The following is a 13,371-nucleotide window of genomic DNA, read 5'->3' on the forward strand; positions in this document are numbered from 1 at the left end:
AGGTGTCGGTTCAGCTGCCAAGTGATCAACTTTCTATCTATTAAACATCTGAAACGAGCTCAAATCTGGCAAGCCGCCACTTCACAAACCCACAGAATAACAAGCTCATTGTAAGTCCTTTTAGCATTAATTAATTGGTGCACAGAGCCGGCAGTGTGGAGAGGGCAAAAAAACAACCACCCAGCTCCCCTCAGAAAAGGCAGAAAGCTCATCAAATTTCATTTGCTCCGGATCCCGGGCGAGCAAAGACTTCCGTGCTACACGAGCAGGCACAAGCTGTCGGTGAGCCTGGCTTCAGATGTGCATCACCCCGTTCCTCTGCTGCTATTTGAACATTTCCTGCCATTCCAGCGGTTGTTTGGGAGAGGAAATAAATTTAAAAAGCATCTGGAAACACTGCAGCTATCATCAGGGTAATTAAATGAAAGGAAAACAGCCCAAACTGCATCCGTGAAGAAAGGAAACCAGAAACCCCAAAGTTCTGCTCCCGGTGGTGCCAGCCAAGCCCTGTGGCTCTGTGTTCTCCATCTCCCTCGCACATTTAAAAAAAGAGCATTAACAGTGTCTTAATGTACTGCAGGGACACCGGGTAGAGTTTTATTTAACATAATGGTACTGTCACTCAGAGGTTTTTGTAAGTATTTGTATGGGGTTCTGGCTGCAGTACTCTCTTAAGAATATCCCTGGTGCCAAGTTAAACCCAGGGGTTACCAGTTTTCCTGCAAATGACTGAATCCACCTCCTTCTTCCCCACACCCTCCAAGATGCACTTGCTGTCTTTCAGCCTGGGTTTGGCCACGTGAGTACCTTAGCTCAGGAGGTTGCATCTGTTCAGCCAGGTAGACCTGCACTGCACAAGCCTGGGCAGAGGGTTGGGTCACACTTTTTGGATGCACAGAAGCCCCCAGTGTGTTAGTACAAGCAGCACACGACGTGCGTGATCCCAGCGAGCATCAGAGAGGAGAAAGAACTGCGATGAGAAACAGGACGAACATTTTGACATCCCGAGATGCGTTTTTCCTGACAGTTCACTGGGCAAAGGACAGTCAAAGGATTGTGTTGTCTAATGAATCAATACTTTTTGGAGAGAATTTCATTAGCTGTGACACCTCTTCCCGATACAGGGGAAACTGGAAGTCATTCAAGTCACCGGACCTCGTGACAGCATCTGCATACTGATGGACTGCTAATTGTATTTGGGACATCAAAAGGTCATAAATCAAACCGGCGTCTCCCTGGGAATGCAATAACTCAATTCATACACGAAGGATTTTAAAAGTTAAACTCATGATCAAACAGGGAACTACATTTATTAACATTTCTTCCACTGTGTTTCAACCCCTCAGTCAAGTGGCTGAATTGTCCAAACGGGCTTAAAACTACAGTTAATCAATATCGAATGTGTTATTAAGCAGCATGTGGCCAGAAAACTGCCTGCTGGTTTGTGTCAGCCCATTCTTCTTCCAAAGACCAAACGATAGGAGCAGTCCCTTTATTCTAAGCAGATGCCTGCAAAAACTCAGCACCAAACCTCAGCTGATTTTACACCTCCGCCTGCCTTCTCTCCTGGTTGCAACTAAAAGCCTTGCCAACGACGGGCCAAAAGAGCTTGTGGTGCCGGCAGGAGGGAGCTGCTGATGGCCTCCTTCCATCCAGGAGGCACCACAGGTACGGTAAGGCATTGCTCCAGAAGCGACGTGCACCAGCATTTATTAACTCAATATAAAATTTACTTTTACTTTGCCCAGATGACAATTAAGAGTAGTAAATGCAAAGGAAAATAAAGAGGAAACGCTGGAGTGCTGAACGGATCACAACATGCAGACCCGTGTGCTGCTCTGCCGTATAAAATCACGGGAGAAATTAACAACATCACAAAGAAAAATCAGCCGCGTTAAGTGCCAAAGAACACGAATGTGTCAGTAATACATATTCACGGCGGAGCCAACCTCAGCTCCAAGCGCAAAAACCACATTGCCGCTTCAGAGGGCTCCAGGGCCGGGGGGGACAATCTCGTACGCTGACCATTCAGGCCTTCTGCAGTCAGACCTGCCCTGCTCGCCGACCAGCGGCCGCGAACAGAAGCCGGCTTTAGGCAGAGCCAGGACGTGACAGCAAGCTGCCGTGGTGCTCAGAGGGGCAGGAGGAGCACTACCTCTCCGCCCAGGGTGCTTGTACGCCCGCGCTCGTACGGCGCCGGATAACCGACCGCTAACCAGGACCCCGATGGATTGCCCAGGGAGGAGGGGGAACTTCTCCCCTTTGACATTTTAAAGACATTTCTTAGCAGATCAGGGACGGAGAAGGCACAGGAGAGCCCGCCTTGTACAAGAGGAGAAGAGAGAAACAAACTCAGGTCTAGAAGCTCTGGTGAAGCAGATGCAGTTTTAAAAGCACAGCAAAAACCGGGCACAGGGCAGCGTTTTTCATTTGCAAATTTCCTTGCTCACGCGCTTTGGAAGGACCCTCCTGCTGAAAAAAAACTGAAAAACACGCCCTGATAATCGGCTTCTGCTCAGCACGGCTCTGCAGTTGCCTCCCTCCCCTGTAGGGTGTCTGCACCGTCAGCAAGCGGCACTTACCCAGGAATTCGTGTAACGGCCATCGGCGCAAGATATACAAGCCTACTGCGCTCTGCATGCTCGGCTGCCCGGTTCGGGCTGAATCAGCTGTCATACACTGTCTGGAGCACAGATGAGTGCCTTCCCTCGGCTCTTACAGCAATCTCTTTTTCACTATGCCGAGCAGCAAATATGGCCCTAAATACAGACCCATAAAGGTCCCCTGATCCTCGTCTTGGCTCATAAATCCAAAGGAAAATTCCCACATTCTAATGACAGCTTGTGCAATTCACCCTCCTGCAGTTAGCTACGCGGGAGCAAATTAACTCTTCTGGGGTTACAGAGAACAGGGCTTTGCAAACACAGCACGTCAAAGCCAGCTCAACCGTTGCCCTGCTGAAGAGCAGAGCATGAGAGCATCCCCGGAGACCACCGTGCAGAGTAGGAGCTTCCAGGAGCTTCCGCTCTGGACCAGAGGGCAGGATCCCTCCCTCCGGCCCTAGCACATCCCTGTTGGCAGCTCAAGTGCAGGGTAGTCTTCTAAGCTTATCCCTGGCAGACGAGGGGAAAGGAGAAAGGAATTAGCCTTTAGACAATCACATTCCTTCCCCCCTTTCCTGCAAGGGAAGCCTTGCTCACGTAGGCTTTAAATTCCAAGTAATTTCTAGACATCTGAAAGATGGAGGAGATGGAAGTCCCTCCTGCTGACCCGAGACTGACTCAGGAGTAATGTTTAACAGAAACGCTGCAAAAGTGGACTTGCACGCAGGGACTGTGACACCTGCGAAGACTAGCAAGCAGGAGAGGGAAGATGTCCACCTTTCTTCAGCTCAGACTCATTTTGCAAGATGAGGACACAGAGCAACAGATACCATCTCTGCTCGCAGTGCTAGTGAGGGTCGTGAAGGTGGGAGGAGGAGTTGAATCTGGAAAGGTGAATGCCCAGAGCTGCTGAGCCTAGCGAGTCCCTGAGCCTTTGAAGGCTCTTTATTTGCACACTTCGGACATGGGGCAGCCATGACACAAGCAACAAAACGCATGGAAAGCCAACACTCCTGCCTCTATCCACAGAGTCTCCTGGTCATCCATTAGGGACCTGCCCCCATGGCTCAGGTGACAGTGCGCGTGGGGACACGCCATCAGGTACGCCACAACTGACAAGCTGCTTTCGCTTCCCCAAGATCCGTATTCTGACCCAAAGATATATACAAATATATTCTGATCTATATATCTTGTATATATTATATCAGAGGCTCTGATAAACATTTTCTGTCAGCTGCTTTAGTCCAAATTCTGGGTGATTTCTCTTCCCCTCCTTCTTTGTATTTTTAATTAAATCAAACTCACACAATCTATATGGCAATGTAATGAACATTTTTACAAACGGCTGCTTCTTGATGTCAATCTATGCAACGACAAACCCCCTACGAGAATATTGCTTGGATATTCCCAGGCTATCCCTCTGCGTTTGTAACAGCCAGGGGAGTCAGTGGAGGATGAAATTATTATTTTAATGGGTTCTAAACGTGCAGGTGTTAATTTGAAACCTATCATCAGATAGAGGGTGGAGAAGCTGCAGGTGCGTTTACTTAAATGGCTCATTTCCAACTTCTCCCTCTGTTTTGAGAACTTCATCCTGCTGGAGAGGGTGGGCATGGCCTCTGTGCCGGAGGACCCCTCCATACGTGCCTCGTACGCCGCAGGTAAGCGAAAGTCAGGGTGGGCTTGCGCGGCCAGCTCTTCCTGCCAGGACAGACGGGACACACAGCGCAAGGTGCGTGGCTTTCAGCGTGGTCACTCCGATGCTGCCTCCTGCATTTACTACTTGAAAGGCTGCCTACGTTTATTCCACTGCCTTATTCCTTCCATTACCCCCCAAGTCCTATAAGATCAAAGCATCATCCGACATCGATGAGCTACAAGACTCTAAGCTCACACGATGCCTTCGGCATCTGTCGACTGATAAGGTTAAAGAATAAATGGTTGGGTTTTTTTCGGGCAATTCGCGGAGAGCCGTGCTGAGATGAGACACTGGCTTATGAGGCTCATTACGATCATACTGCAGCAGTGACCTTCAGCACACAGCAAAGGAAAGCAGGATTTAGTGTTCATGTCAACAGCATAATGAAACAACTCAGGGGAAGGCCAGCCTCAGCCACAACTTTCATCCTGCTAAAGAACTTGCAAATCCGTGGCAGAGAGAGGGAGTTTGCAGACAAAAATAAAAGGAAGCCTTCAGCCTTTTCATCCCAGGCTCCTGCATTACGGAAGAAGTCATAAATAAAGCAACAAAAGATTTTGCTGGATAAAAAGCCATTAGAGGAAGCAATTCTCAGCTTTCCATTCGGAGTTTTCCCAGCAGCAGCCATCCGGATGAGATCGGCCTCCCCGGGGGCAGGCAGCACACGCTGCCCGGGCTCGTCGGAATTCCAGCCCCAGCCAGCGCCTGCGGCTCAGCACACCGAGGTGAGCTGTTGTGAACGGGGCTGGCTCCACAAAACCAGCTTCAACCTCCATTTGCAACGAGGAGCACTTCTATTCAGGTATCTCCACCGACATCACCAGCTCCCTTCACACACCGGTTTCTTTTCAGAGGTCGATCGAGATGCCCTCTGCAACGCCATGCCGCATCCTGAAAGCGACGCGATGGAACTGTTGCACACAAAGTCAGCAAGAAGAGGACAAATTACTCTTTCTATACCTCTTGTGGTTCTTTTTCCCCCCTGCCCTCACCCTTTTTGCCAGCTCTACTCTTTGGGGTTTGTACCTTGGGTGCCTGTGTGATTTCTGATAGCGCAGTCTCAGAGTACCCCAAATCTCATTTATGCCGTCCCCACGACCTTGTGCAGTAAGGCACTGCCCCTGCCCCTGGATTCAGACGAGCACACGGACAGATCGCCTCTCGTACAGCGACTGCAACAGGAAAGGCAGGTCTGTCCCGCCTGGGCCCTGCTGTGACCCCTTCGGATGCTCGGGGCTCACCCTCCCTTGGGAAATCTATAGCCCTGTTTTATCTCCACTTTCTTCCGTCAGCAACAGAAAAAGAGCTCGCATCCAGCGCTGTGCACCACGCAAAACTGTCTAAAAATGCAGGAGATCTTTTAGTTCCCTCTCATTAAACCAAATACAGCCGCAATCCCCAGGAAGGTGCCAACAAGCCATCCGCAACCACGCTCCCCGACAGACGAGGGACAGACCCCAGCTTCAGACCTGCTCTGCAGCTCAGCAGCCCTCCACTCCTCGGCCCCGACGACCTTCCACCCTGCAAGTGAGTAAACACTGTGCGACCAGCCAAAAGGTATTTTTGAAAGCGTGTCCCGGCCCTCCCGCACCACATGTGTGCAGCTGGCTCTGCCGTAGTGGCTGAAGTGTCAGACAATAATGTATTTTCCGTATGATTTAGCCAGCCTGCAATTATAGATTTGATTGACTTACTGGAAATCCCAGAAGACGACCTGTACCAGATGGAGAGTCACCCTCTTAGACTTCAATTTAGTATCCAAATTAATCAATCCTTACATAGTGATTTCACTAATTTGATGAATTACCATCAACACTGCATTGTCGATTTACCCTGGCTTTGAGACTTACTTGACAAGCGCACTGCTTCGTTGCTATTTTAACACTGTCAGCAACACTGGGGGGGACACCTCTTTCACAGAAATGTGTTAAAACATTTTGCAAGGACAGCGCTGCCCATTTATATTGATAAAGTGCACAAGAGCTGTTAAGGAACAAAATAATGAGGGTTTGAGAGAGGAATGTGGGCTTGCCTCTTCCCTACGCAGTCCCCACATCGGGGTGTACCTTGTCTGCTCTGCACCCCTTGAGCAGACCAGGACCAGAGTTTTGGGTGATGGGAACGAAGCTCCTGTCACCCTTCAGCTCCTCCAGCTGCCAGGTCTGCTGGATGGGGCAGAATGAGGACAGCCTAGGAGCTCCCTGCTGAGAAATGATGGTATTTTCTTCAGTTACTTACTCAGGTAGGTCCACTAATGACCAGATCATTCAGAGCTGAGAAGCAGAACACGAAGAGAAAGAAGATGACAGCTTTTACTCTCCTGTCAGTTTATGAATAAAAATAAGATGCAAGAAGACAGGAATTGCTTGCTCATCTTGAAGGATGGTATGACCAGGTATCTCCAGGTTTGGCTGTAACTGTGGGTAATATTTCCTTTCCCAGTCAGTGTTGGACTCAAGAAAAATGTTTCCAGAAACTTGCTAATTTTCCCTATATATCCGCCACCTTTGAGTTACTTTAGTCTATTAACACCAAATTCTAAAAAGTTACTTTCTAGAATGCCTCTTTCAATCGAGCTACAACTCCAGGCAAATTGTGAATCAAAAATAAAACCTAACAATTAGCTGCAAAGATAATGTGAGGGGACCTAGATTAGCAAAAGGTACCAAACAATCAAGACCAAACCTCCCTTCAGGGAGACAACCAGCACATGCAAATGGAACAACAAAAAAAAGAAACATCGATTATTTAAACCCTAGGTGCTGCTTGGCAATGCAAATCACAGTTACAATCAGGAATTTAACAACCACTTTCGATTTAAGACCAGTTCATGGGGCGGATGATTAATGCTTGTTTACTTGTGGGGTGGCCGTACTGGGGGAAATCAAGCTGCAGCCCGTTCCTTTTGCTGCGGCTCCCAGGGATGTGCTGCGTGGCCGGGGGACCGTGGGGAGCAGGAGGCCCCGGAGCACATCAAGGCCAGGTCCCTATGTCAGGCTTAGCAGTCAGGAAGGATCTTTAAACATCTGCCAAAATAACAGCAGCAAAGCTGCAACTGAACAATGACCCAAGCAGTGTTTTTTAATTATACAGATGACACAGTCCAAGTCTTAAGTAGTTTTAAACACTTGCCTTGGCTGTTTCTCCTTTTGCATAATGAGAATCTGCCACTGAAATGGCAAATGGTTTACCGCGAAAAGAACCTCAGAAACCCAAAATTGCTGTGTTGGAGCGGCTGGTGACAACTGTGCAGCCAACAGGCTTCCAGAAGACAGAGAGATGTACACAAAAGAAGCCTATAGGCCAAAGAATATCATCTCATCTGTGGTCCTTTATAAGCGATTCTTGGAAAAATACACAAAACCCCACAGGGCTCTTAACATCTTTATCTCCACATAAAGGTGGACTTAAAACCTACCAGTGCTGTTTCATAAACCTGCAATGCATTTGTGAGGATGCCCATGTGCTCACAGGCTTGGCTTTGCTGTTTCTGCCTGGTCAACTTTCCTGGGAAGAGAGAAAAAGCCATCCGTGCCAGGAGAGGATCAGCAGAAACAGCTTCTAAAACTGGGAAAGCTGATGGACAGCCTCTTTAGTTTGCATGAAAATTTTGTGGCATCTCACATGTTTAAGGAGTTGAACCCTCAACTGCTGGGCAGGTTTGCGCTCAGGCCCCTGGGGACTGCCGGTCCCACACGCTGGAAGGGCTGGGATCATGGGGCTTGATCCTGCCTTTCACCAGTAATTCCCATAGCCACAGCGCTGCATGGGCACCCTGCAGCTCCTGGCAAGGAAACACTGGTTTGACTCCTGTCTCCCAAGCACCACTGAACCCGTCCTCGTCTTTGCAGAAGGCTGCAAGTGCTTCTTTAGCAGACGTGAAAATCCAGCTAACGTTCCCTTTCACTTTGATTAACGTGCTTTAATGCAATCCAATTAACAAAGTATTATGGTTTCTAACATCACAGCTTTTATATCCTTTTCTAACCAGGAAAAATCTATGACATATGATACAGCCATTAGAACGGAGCAGATCGCTTTCACTCAAAAGGCTCGCTAGCACCTGATCCAAAGCCAGACCGGGTCAGCAGAAAGACATTTGCTGAGTACAGCGGGTCACGGATCAGGCACTAGAGAGTGAAATCCATAAATGCCCATTCACTGGGGAAGTCACATTACTGAAGTCCATGAATTATTTGGGGGTGGGAGGGAAATCCCAGCTAAGAACTGCAGTATTTACACCTGTAAAATACCCAGCTCTTGCTACAGCGCTGTCTCAGCTACAAAAACCTTTCCTGGGAATTGGAGGTGGGGGAGCGGGGACTGCAAAGGACTTTGTGAGAATTACGATCAGCTGGATTAGCTGAGCATCAACAGGCCAAAGCTGTCCAGAAACATTAGACAAGGGGTATTTGAAAGCCAGCACAAAGTCTTTCCAGGCTTAAGTCCTTCCACTGTTCTTCCTTTCAAAATAAGTAAAAACAAGGTAAGATGAATTTCTTGTCAGGCTTGTGAAGAACAGACTCCAGCACAGAAACAAACACAACTGAATTTACTCTGGTGGCTTCAGATAGGTCACATCAAGCCAAAACTAATGCAGTATGGACCTACTCTTACTCTAGACTACATAACAACGCAGCAAACAACATTGCAGGTGCAATTAATTCCATTTAACGTCATCTGGGCAGCAAAGCTAGCCAGGGATACATGCTGCATTCGACAGGCACCCATCTATCAACGGGAAGCAGGACACATACTAGAAGTTGGATGCTTAAGTGCCACCTGACAGAGATGAATGCCCGCGTTATTCACCGCGGCCTGCTTGCCGGAGTCCACGCGCTGCCCGTCGCCACCGGCACGCCATCGCCCTCACCGATAAAACCCCTAAGACTCGGCCAGACGGCCAGAGTGAAAAGGCAGCGATCCGCCTGTTAGAAAACGCACGCTGCAGGCACACGGTATACATTTTGAAGCCACACAAAGCTGCCAAAATTTGAGTTGCGCAGCCACCAAAAGGAAACCTCGTCCCTTGCAGAGAAAGGTTTTGCAGTGCTGGTAAGAGACCCCCGCAGTGCTCTTCCTGAGGATGCTGTCGAGCCTTCATCCATCCCTGCAGCCCTCAATGGGAACCGGCTGCAGTCGCAAGAGCTGTGCTGGGAACCCTTCCTCTCTCACACCCCAGGAAGAACTGGGGGATTCAGGTGTGATGTTTCATTTACTGATTTCCATGCAAGGCAAGGAACACACGGAGAACGCTCCACAAGAACCAAGCATTAAGCAATATCAAGATGGCACCGTCATGAAGTTGTGAACAATCTCCCACCCTCCCAGCCCTTGTACTGAACGTGACACTACAAAGATCACACAATCAACCTCAGATTTTTTTCCCCCCTCACTCACAAAACACCATAAAATATTTATCATATACCACATGTCCTTTAAAGCAAGCATGCAGCTGTTAATGTACATGCCACACAAACCTCAGTCATCCTTCAATACCGGATGGAGCTAAGTGGGCATGCACCTTCTCTGCTCTTCCATCGGACCAGGGCGTTAGCCCCTCCTCTCTGCAATTAATTATCAGCCACATAACAGAATGGAAACTAGTGTGAGAAGCATAATCCACCAATAAACACAGCTGTAGTGAGATCTATAATGTGCCCATGTCATTGTGCACTTTAAATTGATGCTTATAAATTAATTCCTGCCGGCTGTAATTCCACCAGGCAGTCCCTGAGCCTGCGGGTCACCCCCAATGTTAATGCAAACCGGGGAACCATCAAAGAGTCGCTCCCACAACTTATTCACAACCACAGTCGCTTTCGATGCGAGTTGCACAATACATCAAAGGGCAAAATAAATCAAGCCTGCTTGTGCAAATAAGGGAGAAGTAAGACCAAGGGTGCACGTTACTACGAAGTTTCCATCAGAATGCTTTTGAGGAAAATTGGGTTTTTGACAAAACTATTTATCACGAAGGGTTCCTTTTCCTCAGGGAGCTTCTGCAGATCGGGAAGGTAAACATTTGAGTCAAAACGATAGGAAAGCTTCCAGCCAAGAGGAGAAGCTACGCTGCCCCATCTCACCGGGCAGTCATAGAGCTGCCTTTTCACTGCACTTTCCCCTTTCTGGACAAGTCTCCGTGGTTTGGGCTGCCCCTCTCACCACACACTGCAGCCGCTGAGCAAGAGGGGCCGTGCAGCACACACTGGGAGAGCTCTTCTGGCGCCGTACACTGTTGGGACACAATGGGCACACGGTGCAGGACTAAATGTGCTCCTGCTGCAATGCAATGGGAATGCAAAGCCTCTCTGCAATTCCTGGTTTTTATTTTCTCCTTGACACAAGCTAGATTTCCAGAGGAAAACCACAATCATTTCTTACCTGCCCTAGCTACTGCTGTCCTGGGATGCTAGAGATGCTCGTTTCTTCCCTTTGCAGAGCTGAAAACTCCTGGTTGAAAACAGGGAACTCGCCAATAAATAACCTTCCTTTTGCCCTTATTCAATCTGCAACCCCTGTGCCCCCTCCAGAAAGCACGTCTGTTTGAGGCCCTAACCTTGTAGGAGAGAATGGCTCCATGAAAGGAGAGAAAAATAAAAAAGGACTAAAACCATTCAGCCTTGCCAAGGAGCCCTGAGGATGTCGTCCCCTTTCCCTCCAATGACTTATGCCCAACTCTGCCCCTCCTCGTGTGAGCATGTGTTACTCATGCTACCTGTTGGCTGGGGAAGGGTGGGAGGGAGAGATGAGTGCAAGGGAGACTGGAAAACATTAGCAATAAGAACCTCCAAGGCCTCTCTTCCCCTTCACAGGCAGTTTGGCTGCAGCTCTCATAACTTCAAAGTTCCCACTGAACAGAGAAACACTGATTACGCCCCAAAATACCCGTTTTAAACTATGCAGGAGGAGCAAGACCTTGTTTCGGAGGAAATGGTGGCGTGGATGCTTCAGAAGAGCATCCTTGCAGCCAGGCAGAAAACCCGCCCGATGAATTAACTAAATGCCTCGCTGCGCTGGCTGCTGATCAGCATTGCAAATAAGCGCTGCCTGGCGCAGCCCAGGCTGCAGGAGTGGATGACACGATGGACCCGCTCGCACAGCTGTACACTTCATGCCTCTAAGCAAGCATTATTTATAGCCTCGCACTCAACCTGTAATAAATGCGAATCAGATTAAAAACCCGTTAATAGTTCACATTTATTAGCAGTGCATGGAAGATACTCATAAAAATAAGTAAATTATGTTGGTGCAAGCCTGTACATTCGCATCTTTAAATGAGATTTTGGGTTCATTGCATATTAAATCATTTGGCTCTTGGATTACACAATGTCATCTTGTTTCAAGCAAGTTCTCTAAAGATGCTGTTCTGCCCTTTTAGCCAGCATGCATTAGGGCCACAGGAGAGCACGCTCAACCTCATATTGAGGGTCCCATGATTTCCGTGACATGCATTTCAGAGCTTTCCTAGCAGCAGTGCTTCTTTAAGTCTAGACGTTGTAAATGTTTGCCACCACCTACGACGTGTTCCACAAGCAAGTTACTTTACTCCAGCATTATTTACACCGAAAAAGCTACAGCTTGGTACAGGAAAAGACCTTTAGAGGACCTTACGTTTCAGGATTATCACCCAAAACTTAAAAGGACCGGCTCACCCAAGCACTTTCGACACCACTCACACCTTTCTTCTATCTCATCACTGCACAGACTCAACCACAGGCTGTGCGGACCTTGCTGCTGACCGGGGCACAAACCGATGCCTGCCACCCAGGGAGAGACGTGCTCTCTCCTAAACACCGAAGAGAAAGCGGCTGCGCAGCCCTGGGGCACGGGGCTGTGCCGAGAGGGTACGTGGTGAAACATCCGCTGCCCGCCGCCCCATTTCAGGCTCAGAAAAAAACAGAATTTGCGTTTTTGTGAGGATTCATGAGCTTCCTGAGGAAGAGCTGGGTACTTTTTGAAGTTCCCAAGTAAACACCACTGCAGCTCAAGAATCAGTGGACATTCAAAAATTGGAAAATTCCCAGAGTTAGGGTCTTTGCTAGCCTATCCTTTGCTCCACCTTACTGACCCAGCTCTACATCAAACTCAGGATACATGGCATAAAACAATACTCACCTAAAAACTACACTTAAATGGCTTTCAAAAGAAATGCTGCTCACAGAGGTGGATTTCCCAGCTGCCGTGATTTCCACACCACACGAGCACAAATAAAGCAGTCGTTTTGTGTGGGGTCAGCCTGGTCCTTCACAAAGGCAAGACCAACTTTGGACCCAGTTTTCCAAAATCGAAACCACACATGTAAAGTCCCTCTTCCAAGGATATATTTTCTCTTCTGGAGCATCGGACGAGATGAACAGGTAAAGCCAGAAAGCAAAGGTGGGTCTCATCTCTCGGCACTTGCTAGGCAGGAACGGTCCAGCAACAAGCAGGTCCTCGAGGTATTGGCGGTACCTTGGCCGAGCCCTCGCTTCATATGACAACAGCAGATACAAGGATCCATTGTTTAAAGACTGAAATGCAGCCCTGACTACATACATTTACATACGTTTCATCGCTTAGACAGAAGCTTGGGAAAAGACAAGACTATCGCAAACGCTACACTGCAAACACAACAAATATAATCTGGTTACAACCAACTGCAGACCTTATGATACCACTGGCTATGGGGAAAAAACAGAGAGACACTCTGAGAATTAATGTTCTTCCAGTCTATAGAGAAACAAATGTGTTTCTGCTGCTGAACAATTAGTACTCCTGTTAATTATGCGTGCGGGTTAGAAATAACACCAAGCATTTGGGACTGCTTCCATTTTGATTGTTTTCTTTCTTCACTGGATAACAAAAATATATTCAGACAGCTAAATAAATCCTTCATAACACTGATGGGACTTCTTGTTCACAGCAAGCAGTTATGCAAATTGCTAATTATGAGGCAGAGATAATCATAATCTAGCACATTTATGCAACCACATGTACAACAGGGATAGCTAAAGCAATAGTTGCCTTATTGTCCTCACTGCATTTTTTAAAGTCATGCCGATGGGCTGGCTCACCGCACGGCATCGC

Source organism: Phaethon lepturus, unplaced genomic scaffold, assembly GCF_000687285.1.
Source record: "Phaethon lepturus isolate BGI_N335 unplaced genomic scaffold, ASM68728v1 scaffold9634, whole genome shotgun sequence".
NCBI classification, from domain to species: domain Eukaryota; kingdom Metazoa; phylum Chordata; class Aves; order Phaethontiformes; family Phaethontidae; genus Phaethon; species Phaethon lepturus.